The sequence below is a fragment of the Podarcis cretensis genome (assembly GCF_951804945.1).
Source record: "Podarcis cretensis genome assembly, chromosome: 18".
Lineage (NCBI taxonomy): Eukaryota > Metazoa > Chordata > Lepidosauria > Squamata > Lacertidae > Podarcis > Podarcis cretensis.
This window is the reverse complement of record NC_137188.1, coordinates 1,993,258-2,008,278: the sequence shown is the minus strand read 5'-3', so window position 1 is coordinate 2,008,278 and position 15,021 is coordinate 1,993,258. Positions and strand designations below refer to the sequence as shown.

The window sequence follows — 15,021 nt, the reverse complement described above, 5'->3', positions numbered from 1 at the left end:
AGGTCGCCAGCAAAGTGCCCTCCATCGCAAGGGCAGACGGCCAAAGGCTCCTGGCAGCCTGGCAAGGGGAAGCTGGCTGCTTTTCTCGACAAGGAGGTTGCCGCCTGGGCCTGAGCACCTCCGCAGACCCCATTTTCCAGGGACAGTCCTGGAATTACAGAAGCCATCCCGGTTTCTGATTTGATCCCAGAATGTCCTCCTTTTCCTTTTCCTTCCACATCTTGAAGAACAATTACAAGTAGGGTGTATAGGTGCAAAAACAGAGTCTTGTTTGTACTGAAAGTAAAATAACTGCACCAAATGAAGAAAATGGTGAAGCTGGCAAGCAAATTCCTTCCTATAATTTTGAAGGAAAAGGTCAGCAATTCACTTTAAATTATTTCACTGCAATGCTTCATCAAGTAGCATTTTTTTTAGGAAACACATGGAATATTTATTCCTTTATTGTACATTGTACTTCTATTTACTCAGAAGTAAGCCTCAGCGCCTAGGGCTTGCCGATCGAAAGGTCGGTGGTTCGAATCCCTGCGGCGGGGTGCGCTCCCGCTGCTCGGTCCCAGCACCTGCCAACCTAGCAGTTCGAAAGCACCTCCGGGTGCAAGTAGATAAATAGGGACCGCTTACCAGCGGGAAGGTAAACGGCGTTTCCGTGTGCAGCTCTGGCTCGCCAGAGCAGCGATGTCACGCTGGCCACGTGACCCGGAAGTGTCTCTGGACAGCGCTGGCCCCTGGCCTCTTAAGTGAGATGGGCGCACAACCCCAGAGTCTGTCAAGACTGGCCCATACGGGCAGGGGTACCTTTACCTTTACCTTTAAGTCCCACTATATTCAGTGGCGGTTACTCGAGGTAAAGCCTTACACTGCAATCAACCCTAAGCATTTTTACTCAGAACTAAGTGCCACTGAGTTCAATAGAATTTTGTCTCTGGTATGTTCCTGATCATTTTCACGGTTTCAATTATAATGATATCTCGCCTTTTCCCCTGAGAGGGACTCAGGGCAGCTTGCAGCTAACATTTTATTTTTGCCATTTATCTGTTTACAACAATCTTGTGAAGTAGGCGAGGCAGAGAGGTTGCCATTGGTTCAAGGTGATGGATACTGATGTGTCTACGTGTCTATGACGTCCGTGTCTGCAGTGAGATCAAATGTGGCAGAAGCTTCCTGATGTAGAATAGGATGTTGGAGAGTATGCCTCTGAGTATGCCTAGAGTCCCCCCAAAATATTTATGGGGTGGCCATATTTCAAAGGTGTAACATTCACCCCACCTGAACTCTGTTTTGTGCCACCAGCCGGCCAAAGTGCCCCTGATGGGAAGAAAAGGAGGGAAGGAGCCCTGGAAGGTGACTTCTGCAGAATCAGGCCTATTGATCCATCTAGCTTTATAATGTCTACACTGACCAGCAGCAGCTCTTTGGGATTTCAGGCAGGGGGGGGAATCCCAGCCCAACCTGAGATGCCTGGGATTCGAACCTGGGACCTTCTGCCTGCAAAGCAGCGGCTCCACCAGTGAGCTCCGGCCTTCTCCTAAAAGCAAAGCAAGTTTTGATTCCTCGTGGTTCTGAACAAAGACCCAGTTCATACCGCATCAGGCCCTTAGTCCATCTAGCTTAGCAATGTCTACTCCAGGGGTGGGCAACCTAAGGCCCGGGGGCTGTATGCAGCCCAATCGCCTTCTCAGTCCGGCCCACGGTTGGTCCAGGAATCAGCATGTTTTTACATGAGTAGAATGTGTCCCTTTATTTAAAATGCATCTCTGGGTTATTTGTGGGGCATAGGAATTCATTCATTTCTCCCCCCCAAAAAAATATAGTCCACCCCCCCCCCATGGTCTGAGGGACGGTGGACCAGCCCACGGCTGAAAAAGGTTGCTGACCCCTGGTCTACTCTGACCAGCAGCTGCTCTCCAGGGTTTTGGGCAGGGGACAGCTTGAGAGGCCAGGGATTGAACCTGCAACATCAATCGTTTGTTTGTTTGTTTGTTTGTTTGTTTGTTTGTTTGTTTGCCTCCCACCTTTCTCCCAGAACCAGGACTCAAGGCAGCTCACAAAAATTATAAACCAACGTAGATAAAACACAGAAAGCAGAAAACCTATTTAGGACAATAGCTTAAAAAGTGATTAAACTACAATACACTCAAAATGATTTGAAAGCCACCCTATTAGAATGCAGAGAGTAATAATGGCACAGCGCTGTGGAAAGGCCTTTCCTTAAAATACGGTCAGGTCCCAAAAGCCTGTTGGAAGAAGCCTTGGGTCCCTTCCAGTTCTACCATTCTTTGATTCTAGGATTTCATGCACATCTGCCAGAGGATGCACAGAACCGTCCCCTCCGCACCCTTGAGGGCAGCGAACGTGGGGCTGGCGTAACCTGCAGATCCTATACTGCTTGAGGTGCTTCAATTACAATGTACATTTTCAACAGGTCAGAAAAGGAAGCGAGAGGAAGTTGGGAAGGCGTCCAGCCGAGAGCCGGCAGACCTCCAGGGCTGGTGTGGGGTCCCCAGGTGTGCCTGAGCCTCTTCAGCCACAGGGAGAGGTCCTGAATCTCCAGGTGGGTGAGAGTCTGCTTTTGTTTTCAGGGCACCGGTGACTTCCACAGACACCTGGTTGGCCACTGTGAGAACAGGAATGTTGGACAAAAGATTCCTGCATTGCAGGGGTTGGACTAGATGACCCTTGTGGCGGAGCTGGGATTTTGCCCTGGGTGAAGCCTCTGTGTGTGTGTGTGTGTGTGTGTACACAAATGCACATGGAGGGCTGTGCCAAACTGGGTATTTGGCCCGGGTGAAAATGAGCCTAGTTTCGTCCCTGCTTGTGGTCCTTTTCAATGTTACAGTTCTTTGATTCTATGACAACAACAACAACAACAACAACAACAACAACAACAACAACAACAGCAGTTTTTATTTATACCCCGCCCTCCCTGGCCAGAGCCAGGCTCAAGGCAGCTAACACCAATAAAATCACAGTAAAAACATAATGGGGGGAACCAATTTAAAATACAGGTTAATATGCAATTTCAAATGCAGCCTCATTTGAAAAGTAGCACATAGATCAAGACCGTAAGGGGAGGGAAACGTAAGGGTCAGACTGAGTCCAAAGGCCAGGTGGAACAGCTCTGTCTTGCAGGCCCTGCGGAAAGATGTCAAGACCCACAGGGCCCTGGTCTCTTGGGACAGAGCGTTCCACCAAGTCGGGGCCAGTACTGAAAAGGTCCTGGCCCCAGTTGAGACCAGTCTAACCACCTTGTGATTGGGACCTCCAGAGTGTTGTCATTTGTGGACCTTAAGGTCCTCCGTGGGGCATACCAGAAGAGGCGGTCCCGTAGGTACGAGGCCTTTGGCCTGATTCAGGAGACTCTTCACACGTCCTTCTTCTACCTCAGAATCCCAGGGGGCAGGAGGAGGAGAGGGGATTCATAGAATTCCATAATGGTAGAGTTGGAAGGGACCCCGGGGGTCATCTAGTCCAACCCCCTGCAATGCAGGCATCTTTTGCCCAGTGTGGGGCTCGAACCCACAAGCCTGAGAGTAAGATTCTCATACTCTGCTAACTGAGCTATCCCACAGGCTTCTCAAAAGGCATCAGGAAGTAAGTACCCCATTGCAAGGCACTGGATGAGACAAGCCTCTGGCCATTTCCAGAGGTAAAGCGAGGACCACTGTATGAAACTGAGAAAGGAAGGTTGATTTTGGGAAGAACGGGCAAAGCAGCGTAGAAAATCTGTGCCGTGCCCGAGAAGAACGCATTAGTTTAGAAAGCAGAAAATACCTTTAAGCAGGAACAATGGAAATCTGTCGTGACTAATGCGAGTATTATCTTAATTGCATCCTGCATCTTGCCAGCGCCCACGCCCCCTGCTGTTTTAATTTTGCTTTTGCAATTGAAGACAAAATATTTAATAAAAGTGTATTACAACTATCCCCCATGGGGCAACCTGAGGACGAGGGTCACCAGTGCTTGTGACTTAACACTGAACAGCAGACACAGAAAGAAATATATTTTCAAAATGGTGGAAGAAGGCACTTAAAATTTTGGGGTGTTGCTGCTGGAGAAAAGGTGGGATATGAATGCAATAAGAAGATAAAATGAATGAGTGAGTGAATCCCTGGTAATAGAGAAGTAAGCTTTCCATCACATCCCTAACTTCTGTCTATTTAGACTTTAAGTCCTGCTGGATCCCCGGTTGAGTAGTGACAGAGTGACAGCTTCAGTCAAGGTCTCCTTGTCCCCCAGTGGAAGCTGAGCAAAATGCCTTTTGCAAGCTTAAAATCCTGCAGGTGATTTTTTTTTTTTTGATTTTTTTTTGTTAATGCCAAGTGCTAATGTGCCAAGTGGAATATTCCCTCCTCTTGATTTCTGGCCCTGTTTTAAAAGGAGACCCAAATCAAACAGTGTCTGTAACAGGGAATAGAAAGAGAAACTAATGAGAATAATATGCATTTGAATATCCTTGCAAACAAAATCCACCTGGGGTTCTGATTTCAAATGCACACCTGTCAGTGGTCCTTGGCTGCCCGTTTCCTTTGCTGAACTTGGCCCCCATCTCAAGCCCCCCCCCATCCCTGAAAGCATCACAGACCCTCCTGCTCGCCGCTCTCCTTCCCACCGATGGTGACTGGGGAGAGATAAATTACCGCTCAAGGTAATGAAAGGAGATGAAGAAGCAAAAAGGCCTGACACATCCAATTTATTACCCCGCCACCAGCCGTTTTTAACAGGGACTAATGCAATTCCACCAGCCGCCACGAATGGGGGAAGAGAAGCAAGAGAAAAGAAAGGGAGAGAAAAATCTCCAGAACATACAGGTTTATTACACTGCACACTAAGTTGCCGGAAGCCCTGGCGCAGAGGGATTGAACGTTTAGCACAGCGGCAGCCGAGAGCGCCAGGGTGACAGAGAGGGGCACGTGCTGAGGAACAGCCATCAGCCTCCGGCAAGACTCGGGGATGGAGGGGGACGGAAGGCCAGCCACTGCTTTGAAGAATCCCTGGGAGGCAGACAGCTTAATTTCTATTAAAATGAAGCGAATCCCTATGCCGCTGCCTCTAGGTATATGGTCCAAAATGCGCCTGGCTGGCTAGGCAGCTGGTCATGGCTTTGTTTTTGTGGGGAAAGGTTACCCTCCAACATTCCTGAGCTGAAAACTGGGACATTTCTCACTTCCCCCAACTGACCCTCTATGACCCCCTCCTCCCCCAGTGCAAGAGCCACAGTCACTGCGCCAACGGGACACAGCACACACGCCTCCCACTGTCCTGAGAAAACCCCTCATTCCTGATTTGACTTTATTCTTCGGTAGATTCACAAAAATAAACACCCACCCACCAATAAATAACTTTTAGAAAGGGGCAAGATGTGATGCAGATGCACAAAGCATTTTGGAAAGAATCAAGACTCCTTGCGCTCCGCTCCCCCCTTCTTCCCACCCACCCAGACCGGCCCTGCCCTCTGCCTGCCCCCCAGAGTCAGCATGTCACCCAGGGCTCAGGGGTGCCTCAGGGGTGGCAGCCCCTTCTCCTCGCCTGCTCTCCAGCAGCCACTACAAGCTGCCAAGAGAGGAGCTTGAAAACCAGAAGCCGGGATGGCTTTTGTAATTCTGGGACGGCCCACTTGGAGGGGGGGCAGAAAGGCGATGGGCCTGGGAGCTGCTTGGTGCCCATGCCAGCCAAACCTCCCTCTTGCCAGTTTGTGTGAGAGAGCTTTGTCAAAAGGCACCAGAAGAGCCTGGTGGCTGGATCAGACCAAAGGGGGCACATCCAGCCCAGCGCCCTGTCCCAAAGGAGGCCTGCTTGCTTGTCCCACAAGCAGGACCTCCCAGCCAGACGAAACTCTGCTAAAAGGTGAAGCTGCAAGGGAGACTCCCTCTCCAAACGCAGCTGGAACCAAGTAACTTAATAAGCCCATGTCGCCTCTTATTCCTAATCACATAAATCTTTTGCGCACGACAGCTCCCCGGATGCTCTCTCCCAGCAGGACCATGGAAGCAACTTCCACATGGCGAGAAATGGTTCTCCTTCTGAGGGAGACGGTGGTGCTGTTGGTGCTGGTGTTGGTGCTGACCTTGAAAGCCCTAAATGGCCTCAGCCCAGTATACCCCCATCGCCTTCTGGTGCTGTGAGAGGTGAAGCTACAAGGAAGTAGCAGAGGGCCTCCCCTGTGGAACAGCCTCCTTTCAGATGTCAAGGGAATAAGTAACTATATAACCTTTAGAAGACACCTGAAGGCCACCTTGTGTAGTGCTGATTCAACAAGCAACATGCCCTCTGTGCTCCCGCAGGGGCCAGTAATCTTCCCTGAAAGGAGGGACTGGCTGTTAAACCACTCTGGGAATTTTAGCTCTGGGAGAAGAAATACAGTAGGTCATCTCCTAACAACTCTCAGTACCTTTAACAAACCACAGTTCCCAGAATCAATCCTTTGCGGGAAGCCGTGCCTGTTTAAAGAGGCATCGTAGCGGTTTAAATACATGGTGAATGTGGCCGACCCATTTTCTTCACGCATGTGAACCTCCATCATACACCTCTCCCTTTGCCGTTTCCCCTGCCCACCACCAAACTAAAAAACCCCCCAACATTCAGATTTAAGAAATGTGCCTCAGAATTCAAACCTGAGAACCCTCCTCCACCAGACATGACGAAGGGGAGTGCAATTGTTATGGCAGAAGGAATCCCAGATAAAGTTTGACAAAGCTCAGCGGAAGAAGAGGATAAGAATCATGAGTGACAGTGGGTGACGGATGGAGCTGTCGGGGAGCCAGCCAGGCAGAGAGAGGGATGCGGGGGAGAGGGGCAGGATAAGGGCTAAGCGAGGGGGCAATACAAGGGTGTCAGGCAACCTCCGTGGCGGAAGAGGAAGACATGGCCGTCACGTCAAGGGAGGATAAGGGAAAAACAGAGTCTTAATTTCAGCCCAGACTGATGGCATGTTTGTATCAGAAATTGAAGCCAGGAAGCTTTGCCGACTGCTGATCTGACAGGCAAGCGCTCCTTGTGGACTCAGGCAGGCAGCCTTCACACCACCTGTCTCCTGATCTTCTTTTAACTGGATTGAACTTGGGACAAAAGCTAAGAACTGAAGCAGAGCCCTGCTGGATGAGGCCCACAGCCCACCAATGTCCCAGTGGGAAGTCTGGAAGCAGGACCCGAGCGCAGCAGCATCGCTCTCCCCATGCAGAGGGAGAACGTAGCCATTGTGGCTAGGAGTAGCCATTGATCAATGGCCTCCTGCTCCTCAATGAATTAGTTGAATCCTCTCTTGAAGCAGTCCACTGTCTCCCACAGGGGCAAGTGCAAAGCTACCCATCTGCCTTCTAGGCCTTCAAAGCCCCTCTGGCTCTTGGAGAGGAGGCTGAGCAAATCTGCAGGCTCCAGATCAGCCCTGGGGGTCTGGCGGGGGACACAGGGCCACCAAGCTCAGAGTCTTAAATTATCTAAGTGCCGCATGGGGAAATGTGCAGAAGACCAGCTCTCGTCTCTGGAAAAGAGTCTTATTGTCTCTCTTTTGCAAATCAGGCTCCTGGAACCATCCTTGCGACAGCCCAACGGTTGCTGCTTAATATGCGTGAGAGGGAGGAGTCCCCCATCATCATTAGGGAGCAGCATGAAAGGAATCGCATTTAACAGAGGCTGAGCAATTACATTGATCACCGGCAGGCAGGGAGGCGGGAGAGAGAGAGAGAACGCCAAGCGCCAACAGATGGATGGGTGGCTGCTTGCGGAGAGTGGTCCTCTGTGCTCTGGGGTTCCAGGGAGAGGGTTGGGGGCCTTCAAGCCATTGCACCTTGTACACATCAACGTGGGGGGTGGGGGTGGCAGGACCAGTGTGGTGGGAAACTCAGAAGTGGATGTCCCTCCATGAGAGTCACAGCTACACACCAGCTTCCGAGCTTACGCAATAATCTTATGCAATTGGTAATAATAAAGGATGCATTGCAACGATCAGGGCAGATGTCCCTCTGTCACCTTTCAGCTAGATCTACTGTTTTCTGTGCAAATGATTTGGAGTGCTCCATGCTCCAATACCTCAACATCATCACCATTCTTATTCAAATAATGTACTACTAATAAAAAAGACTTAAGAGATTCTGCAAACTACAACATTATCAAACATGATCTGGTGACAAAATGCACAGTGCATATACAATTGCAGATCACCGTCAAACCAACACAGACATAAAATAAAAGCAAAATAAATTAAACCCAAGGCATGTGAATGTGCAGAAGGTAGCAGCTTGAACTATTTATAACAGAGACATAGTGGCTAAACAAGGCAAGCATGAGCTCTGTTACACCAAGGGAAAGTAATTAAAGTATTATTAAATATTATATTGTTATTTATTATGTAAGTATTGTGTAAGCAATATGGGTGGCTTCTAGAAGCTGCCAGCAGGCAACAGCAGTCCCACCAGGTGAGGGAAGCCAAGGGGTCTCAAACCGTCAGGGAGTCGGGGGCTGGTCTTGCATGCAGACTCCGGCGGATTGGGTCCAACTGGCAAGAAGGCAGTTTCTGCCTGTGCTGTAGAGGGAAGTGGGGGGCAAATGGGGCTCATCATCAAACTGGGAAGGGAGCTTGTCTAGGAGAAGGAAAACTCAGTTCCTTGACCTCTGCTGCCTTGCGGGAGATCTTTGGGGGAAGAAAAGGCTCAGGAGTAAACTCTACAGAACTCTGGAGAGGAGTTGGGATGGCGCCTTGTCCGCCTCCTTCTGGCAACTCCTGCAGTTCTTGCTCTGCTTTCCTTTGGACCCCTCCAGGGAAGCCAAGAGGGGGGTCTTCTCGCCTGGGCAGCCCAGGAACCCCAGACACGCTGCCCAGGCATGTGCCCCTGGGGAGGTCACATCAGTGCAGCTAATGCAGCAAAAACAACGCAGGAGGTATAGTGGGGGAGGGGAGCGGGAAAGAAATCACATCTGGCAACCAAGACACCTCTTTGGTTTCAGGTAGATGGTTCTAAAAAGCCTGGGCCACAAATTTTCTGTCGTCTGGCTGCTATCGTGGCTCATTTACCAGAAAGTAAGGTATTTAGCCTTAACTTTGGAAGTAGTGACTCGATTCTGGCCAAACTAAGCCTCCTGATCTCTAGTTAATGCTACTTCTGCTAAATGAGCCGCCATAGCTGCTAAAGGGCCATGGAAAATTGTGTCCTGGCCTTTTTAGACTCGCCTTCCCATGTGCTATCTGAAACCAAAGGGACGCACTGGTTGCCAGCTGTGAAATATCTTGGCATTCTTTTCAGCTCTCCGACCCTAAATCCCAGTCTCTGCAGCCACAGCAGGTGCTGTGATTCTTCAGTGGTTTGATTCACCCCTGAAGACACACTCTCCTGTTCCTCAGGATAGATGGCTGCCCTCACTAGGGACCGAGGCTCTGGAGCAGCAGGCCCCACCTACTCTGTGGAACTCCCTGCCACTTGAGGTTCACCAGGAACTGCCCCTGCCTTCTTTCAGATGTCTTTCATAAAATCATAGAATTGTACAGCTGGAAGGTACCTCAAGGGCTATCTAGTCCAACCCCCTGCAACGCAGGAATCACAGCTAAAGAACCCCGGAGACCTTGGGGTCAACAAAAGACATCAACAAAGACATCAACCTCATGTGCGGCCGCTGTGAAAAAGGCAAATGCCATGCTAGGGATTGTTAGGAAAGGAATTAAGAATAAAACTGCCAGTTTCAAAAACTATCCTGTTCAGACAGGCCTTTGCAACATGAATTTCCTTTCCCTTTCCCCTTTTTAATCAGGGAAAATTGATACCAGTCAAATATCAATCAGTATTTTATCAATGTTTTAGATGGATAATTCTGCTGGATGTTATTCTTGTACATTGCATTTCACCTTTAAATGCATGACTTTTTTAAAAAGATAAAAGTGCAGATTAGAAACAAAAGAAAGAAAGAAAGAAAGAAAGAAAGAAAGAAAGAAAGAAAGAAAGATGCTCAAAATGTGAATTTCCTCCCCCTTAAGTATAAATATTTCCAAGTGTCTTATGAATAAGAAAATTCTGTGATGGCTAAGGTGGGATAAAGGTGCTTTAAATGTGCACTATGGATGTGATTTAAGTCAACCTAACAGCTCAGTTGGATCAGAAGAGATAAATTATTTTCAAAAACAAATTCTGAGCAGCAACATAATAAGGCTCTTGTTCCAGACTGGCTGAAGTCCCAAAGAGAGGAAGCACATCAGGGGCTGGAAAGCTGCTGCAACATTTCGCTGCAGTGCCCTACTCTTCTTTCTTGCCATGCCTTAAGCTGCCCTCCTGAAGGCACTTAGTGCTTTCGACTGGATTCAAATCGTAATTTTTTGGAGCGGGGGTGGGGGCAAGGGGGGGGGGAGAGAAAAAGCAGTTCATTACCCGACTGATGGGGAGGCTTTCAAGAAACGGTGCATGATAAATCTCTGCATCACCCAGCGACCTTCAACTCTGCCAAGAGACAAAGCTGGTTGGCACTGCTGGCGCCCTTGCCAGCTCCCGCAGGCAGAGGGCTGGAGGAAAGCCCAGGAAAAAGTCTGTCTCCTCTAATGGAGATTCATCTCCCAGCGCAACGGTTTGCTGCCTCTCGCCATAACTCATTGCTGAGGCAGGGAGAAAAAGGCCCTGTGCCTGTGGTTCATTAGCAGAGGGGCTCCACCAGCAAGCAGAGAGGGGAGCAGCGGGCAGGATACAAAGGAGGCCATAACCAGGAAGAGGGCTTGGTTTCAGCTGGGGTTTAAGGCCTGGGATCCGTTTCCTTTTCCTCCTCTCCCTGGAACAGGACACGGCTCGGCTCACAGCTGCAACACACGGTGACTGCACATTTACATGCAGGTCCTGCTCATGCCACAGAAGACAGAATCAGGATTCAAAATTACCTTAACAGATTGGAACAAAATTACCTTAACTGGGCCCAGGCTAACAAAATGAATTTCAATAGGAACAAATGTCAGGTTCTGCACTTAAGGCAGGAATAACCAGACACACAAATATAAGATGGGTGACACCTGCTTACGGGCAGTACATGTGAAAAGGATCGAGGGGTCTTGGTGGGTCACAAGTTGAATATGAGTCCACAGTGTGATGCAGCAGCAAAAAAAGCTAATGCTATTCTAGGCTGCATCCACAGAAATACAGTGTCCTGGTCAAGGGAAGTAAAAGTTCTGCTCTATTCTGCCTTGGTCAGACCACACCTGGAATATTGTGTCCTGTTCTGGGCGCCACAATTTAAGAAAGATGTTGACAATCTGGAAGGTGTGCAGAGGTGGGTGAACAAGATGATCTGGGGTCTGGAGAGCCTGATGAGGAACAGCTGAAGGAGCTGCATCTGTTTAGCCTGCAAAAGAGGAGACTGAGAGCAGACAGGGGAGCCGTCTTCGAATATCTCAAGGTCTGTCACGGGGAAGAGGGAACAAGCTTCCTTTCTCCTGCTCCAGAGGGTAGGACTCGAACCCATGGCTTCAAATTACAAGAAAGACGTTTCCTACTAAATATCAGAAGGAACTTTCTGACGGCAAAAGCTGCTTGACAGTGGAACGGTCTCCCTTGGAAGACGGGGGCCTCTCCCTCCTTGAGGCTTTTAAGCAGAGGTTGGATGGGCACCTGGCAGATTCTGGCATTGCAGGGGCTGGACTAGATGACACTTGGAATACCTGCCAGCTCTACGATTCTATTATTCTATCCAAACACAAACAGCCATACCTACTGCAAACAAATAAGCAGCCTTAAATAAGCCTTACTTTTTGTGTTTTGCTGGTCTCTGGCAGCTGTTTCCCCAGAGACTGGAGAAATAAGAGAGCATTTCTTCCTTGCTTGCCTGCCTTTTACAGAGGGTTTTCCCAGATTTTTTTCATCATTTGGGGGTCAAAATTCCCTGTCCAGAAATGCATTAGAAAATTTCCCACAGGAATCAAGGTAAATTTATAATTATAATACCCTGCCCATCAAACTGGGTTGCTTCCGCCACTATAAAAACATAATAAAACATCAAACATTAAAAGCTTCCAAATACAGGGCTGCTTTCAGATGTCTTCTAAAAGTTCTTTATCTCCTTGACATCTGATGGGAGGGCGTTCCACAGGGCGGGTGCCACTACCGAGAAGGCCCTCTGCCTGGTTCCCTGTAACTTGGCTTCTCGCAGGGAGGGAACCGCCAGAAGGCCCTCGGCGCTGGACCTCAGTGTCTGGGCAGAATGATGGGGGTGGAGACGCTCCTTCATGTCTGCAGGGCCAAGGCTGTTTAGGGCTTTCAAGGTCAGCACCAACACTTTGAATTGAGCCTGGAAATGTACTAGGAGCCAACGTAGATCCTTTAGGACCAGGGTTATATGGTCCTGGCAGCCTCTCCCAGTCACCCGTCTGGCAGCTGCATTCTGGACTAGTTGTAATTTCTGAGTCACCTTCCAACGTAGCCCCACTGAGAGCGCATGGCAGTAGTCCAAGTTCAACGAATGATTTCCTGAGAATGCTTGGTGTTTGGATGATGAGATACGCATGTAGACTTTTTTTTTAAAGTGAGTTTGCTCCCTTTGTGAATGACTATTCAGATGGGAGTAAGGTACTTGACCCGAAAGAGATTTAGCCACAGGTCTTAAGGAGATCAGAAGAGGTTGCTGGATGAGGGAAATGGAGGCCTGCCTGGGTCAGCATCCTGTTCTCACCTGGCCCAGGTGTTAAGAGCCATCTCCACTTCCTAGCAAGTGGTATTCAGAAGCATTGTTGCCTCCGCCTGTAATTGCTTCTCTTTTTTCTGACTCCATCAGGTGCCTCCAATCCTTGAAGTCTTTCAATGTCAATTGCTCATTATTAGGTTTGCAAGACCTTCAGGGCTGGTCTGAAGTACCTAGTTTGCCTGATGCCCTCCAGGGGGCAGGGGCAGATCTTGAGTCTCGCAGTGGGCGAGAGTGCCTTCAACAGCATTAAAAAGACTGTGCATGCAGTTTGCACTCTTCAGTCCAGGAGATGGGTAAAAAATATTGCATCATTATCTGGGGAGGGGGGTTTGCCCTCCTCTGCTCCCCCCACCCCTCTCCCAATTAACCTCCGTCTCTGGGGCTCAGTAGTGGGAAAGTGCACAGGGTCACCTGGGCCTGCCCTGGGGCATCACCAGCCCCCCATTACATCACCAGGAGGCGACCCTCAGTCTCAACTTTGGGTCCTGAAATCTCAAGGTCTGAGGGCTTGTTTTAAAGCAACTGTATGCAAGACGCACTGGGAGCCTTTTTGGCTGAAGAGCGAGGCAAGAATGCTCCAAAATAAATAAAGCCATCTCAACCCTGGAGCAGAGAAGGCAGTCTTCGTCAACCCAGCGCCCCTGCAGGTGTTTCTGGGCCACAACAGCTCTCACCAGAACCTTTTCCTTCTGCGCTCCGTGTAAGAGCAGACTTCCCACTCCCATCCTCTTTATCCATGCGCCATTCACACCAGAGCATCTCTGAGGAGGCGGAACAGCTACCGACTATGGCGGGACCAAGAAGGCTGCCAGCTGTCCTTCTAGGATCTGCTCATCAGGGGAAGATGCAGTTCAGAACTGCAGACCCTTTGCCTTGTTCCAGCTGCCATTTAAAAATAACTCTCACTGCAAGATGCCCCCTGCAGGCTGCAAGAGGAACTGAGAGTGATGTCTGTTTGCGGCAGAGGTACATTACGAGGTCAGCAGAAAAGGCCCCTGTGATTTCATTGGTGTGAGGAAGAGGCGACAAGATTAAGAGTGTATAAAATTATGCATGGCACGGAGAAAGTGATTTGGTCCCTCTGGTAACACTAGACCTCGTTCATCGAAGGTTGGCAGAATCGGACAGGCTGCTCCTTCCAGCCCTTGAAAGGGAGCTCTTTCTGGCTAAGCCAGAACTGGGACTTCTGCCAAAGAGACTTTCCACTGCAGCAAACTTGGACAGAGATCTTCTTCTCGTGTATAAGGTGGAACAACCAAAACAGAAGCGACAGCCATTACTTTACTTGCAAACACTACTTTAAAAAAAAAATTATCATCTTATTGTAGAAGGCGGAAGGTGTGATGCGTTACGGGCACCCTGGCCAAGACCACTGTCTTCCTCTCCCCTCTGCCATTCAGTGGGATCCCCTTTAAGGAAACGCTGCAGCGCTTGGGACTTTTTGTTTTGGGGAAAAGGAAAGTAAGAGGAGACAGAAGGGTAGGGAAGGCCTGGCAGGGAGGAAGCAGGTCAGGAAAAGCGTCCGTCTCTCTTTCCTGACACTGGAGCCCACAGGCATTCAATGAAGATCAATGCTGGAAGATTCAGAACAGATATAGGAAAGTCCTTCTTCCCACTGCACATAAACTGTGGAGCTCCCTCCCACTTGGATGGGCTTACAAGAGGGTTGGACAAATTCATGGAAGAGAGTGGCTACTAGCCAGGATGGCTCTGCTCTGCGCCCTGGTTGGAGGCAGCGATGCTTCTGAATACCCACTGCAGGAAACCACAGGGGGCCAGAGTTCCTCTTGTGCTCAGGTCCTTCTTACAGGTTTCCAACCATGATTGGGTGGATCCAATTCAAGCGAGCAGAACCCCCCCCACCTGCTTTCCTTTTAAGGTAAAGGGACCCCTGACCATTAGGTCCAGTCACGGACGACTCTGGGGTTGCGGCGCTCATCTCGCTTTATTGGCCGAGGGAGTCAGCGTACAGCTTCCGGGTCATGTGGCCAGCAGGACTAAGCGGCTTCTGGCGAACCAGAGCAGCGCACAGAAACGCCGTTTACTTTCCCGCCGGAGCAGTACCTATTTATCTACTTGCACTTTGACGTGCCGTCAAACTGCTAGGTTGGCAGGAGCAGGGACTGAGAAACGGGAGCTCAGCCCGTCATGAGGATTCGAACCGCCAACCTTCTGATCGGCAAGCCCTAGGCTCTGTGGTTTAACCCACAGCACCACCCACATCCTTTTACCTTCTGCCAAATGACCTTGGACCCTGAAGTCGCCTCCCCGCCACCCGCCTGGCACTCAGGATCTTTTGCACTCCGTTGTGTAATATGTGTCTGCCTTGCCTTGGTCATCAAAGACATCCTGGGTCATCAAAGACAGTGGGCAGTTTCC

The 15,021-nt window shown here is 49.6% G+C and overlaps 1 protein-coding gene across 1 annotated transcript in view; it reads left to right on the top strand.

The window, feature by feature from the left end:
- S1PR4 (sphingosine-1-phosphate receptor 4) overlaps positions 1 to 15,021 on the top strand; it is a 147,492-nt gene that overhangs the window by 69,681 nt on the left and 62,790 nt on the right. The gene's annotated exons all lie outside the window — the stretch shown is intronic.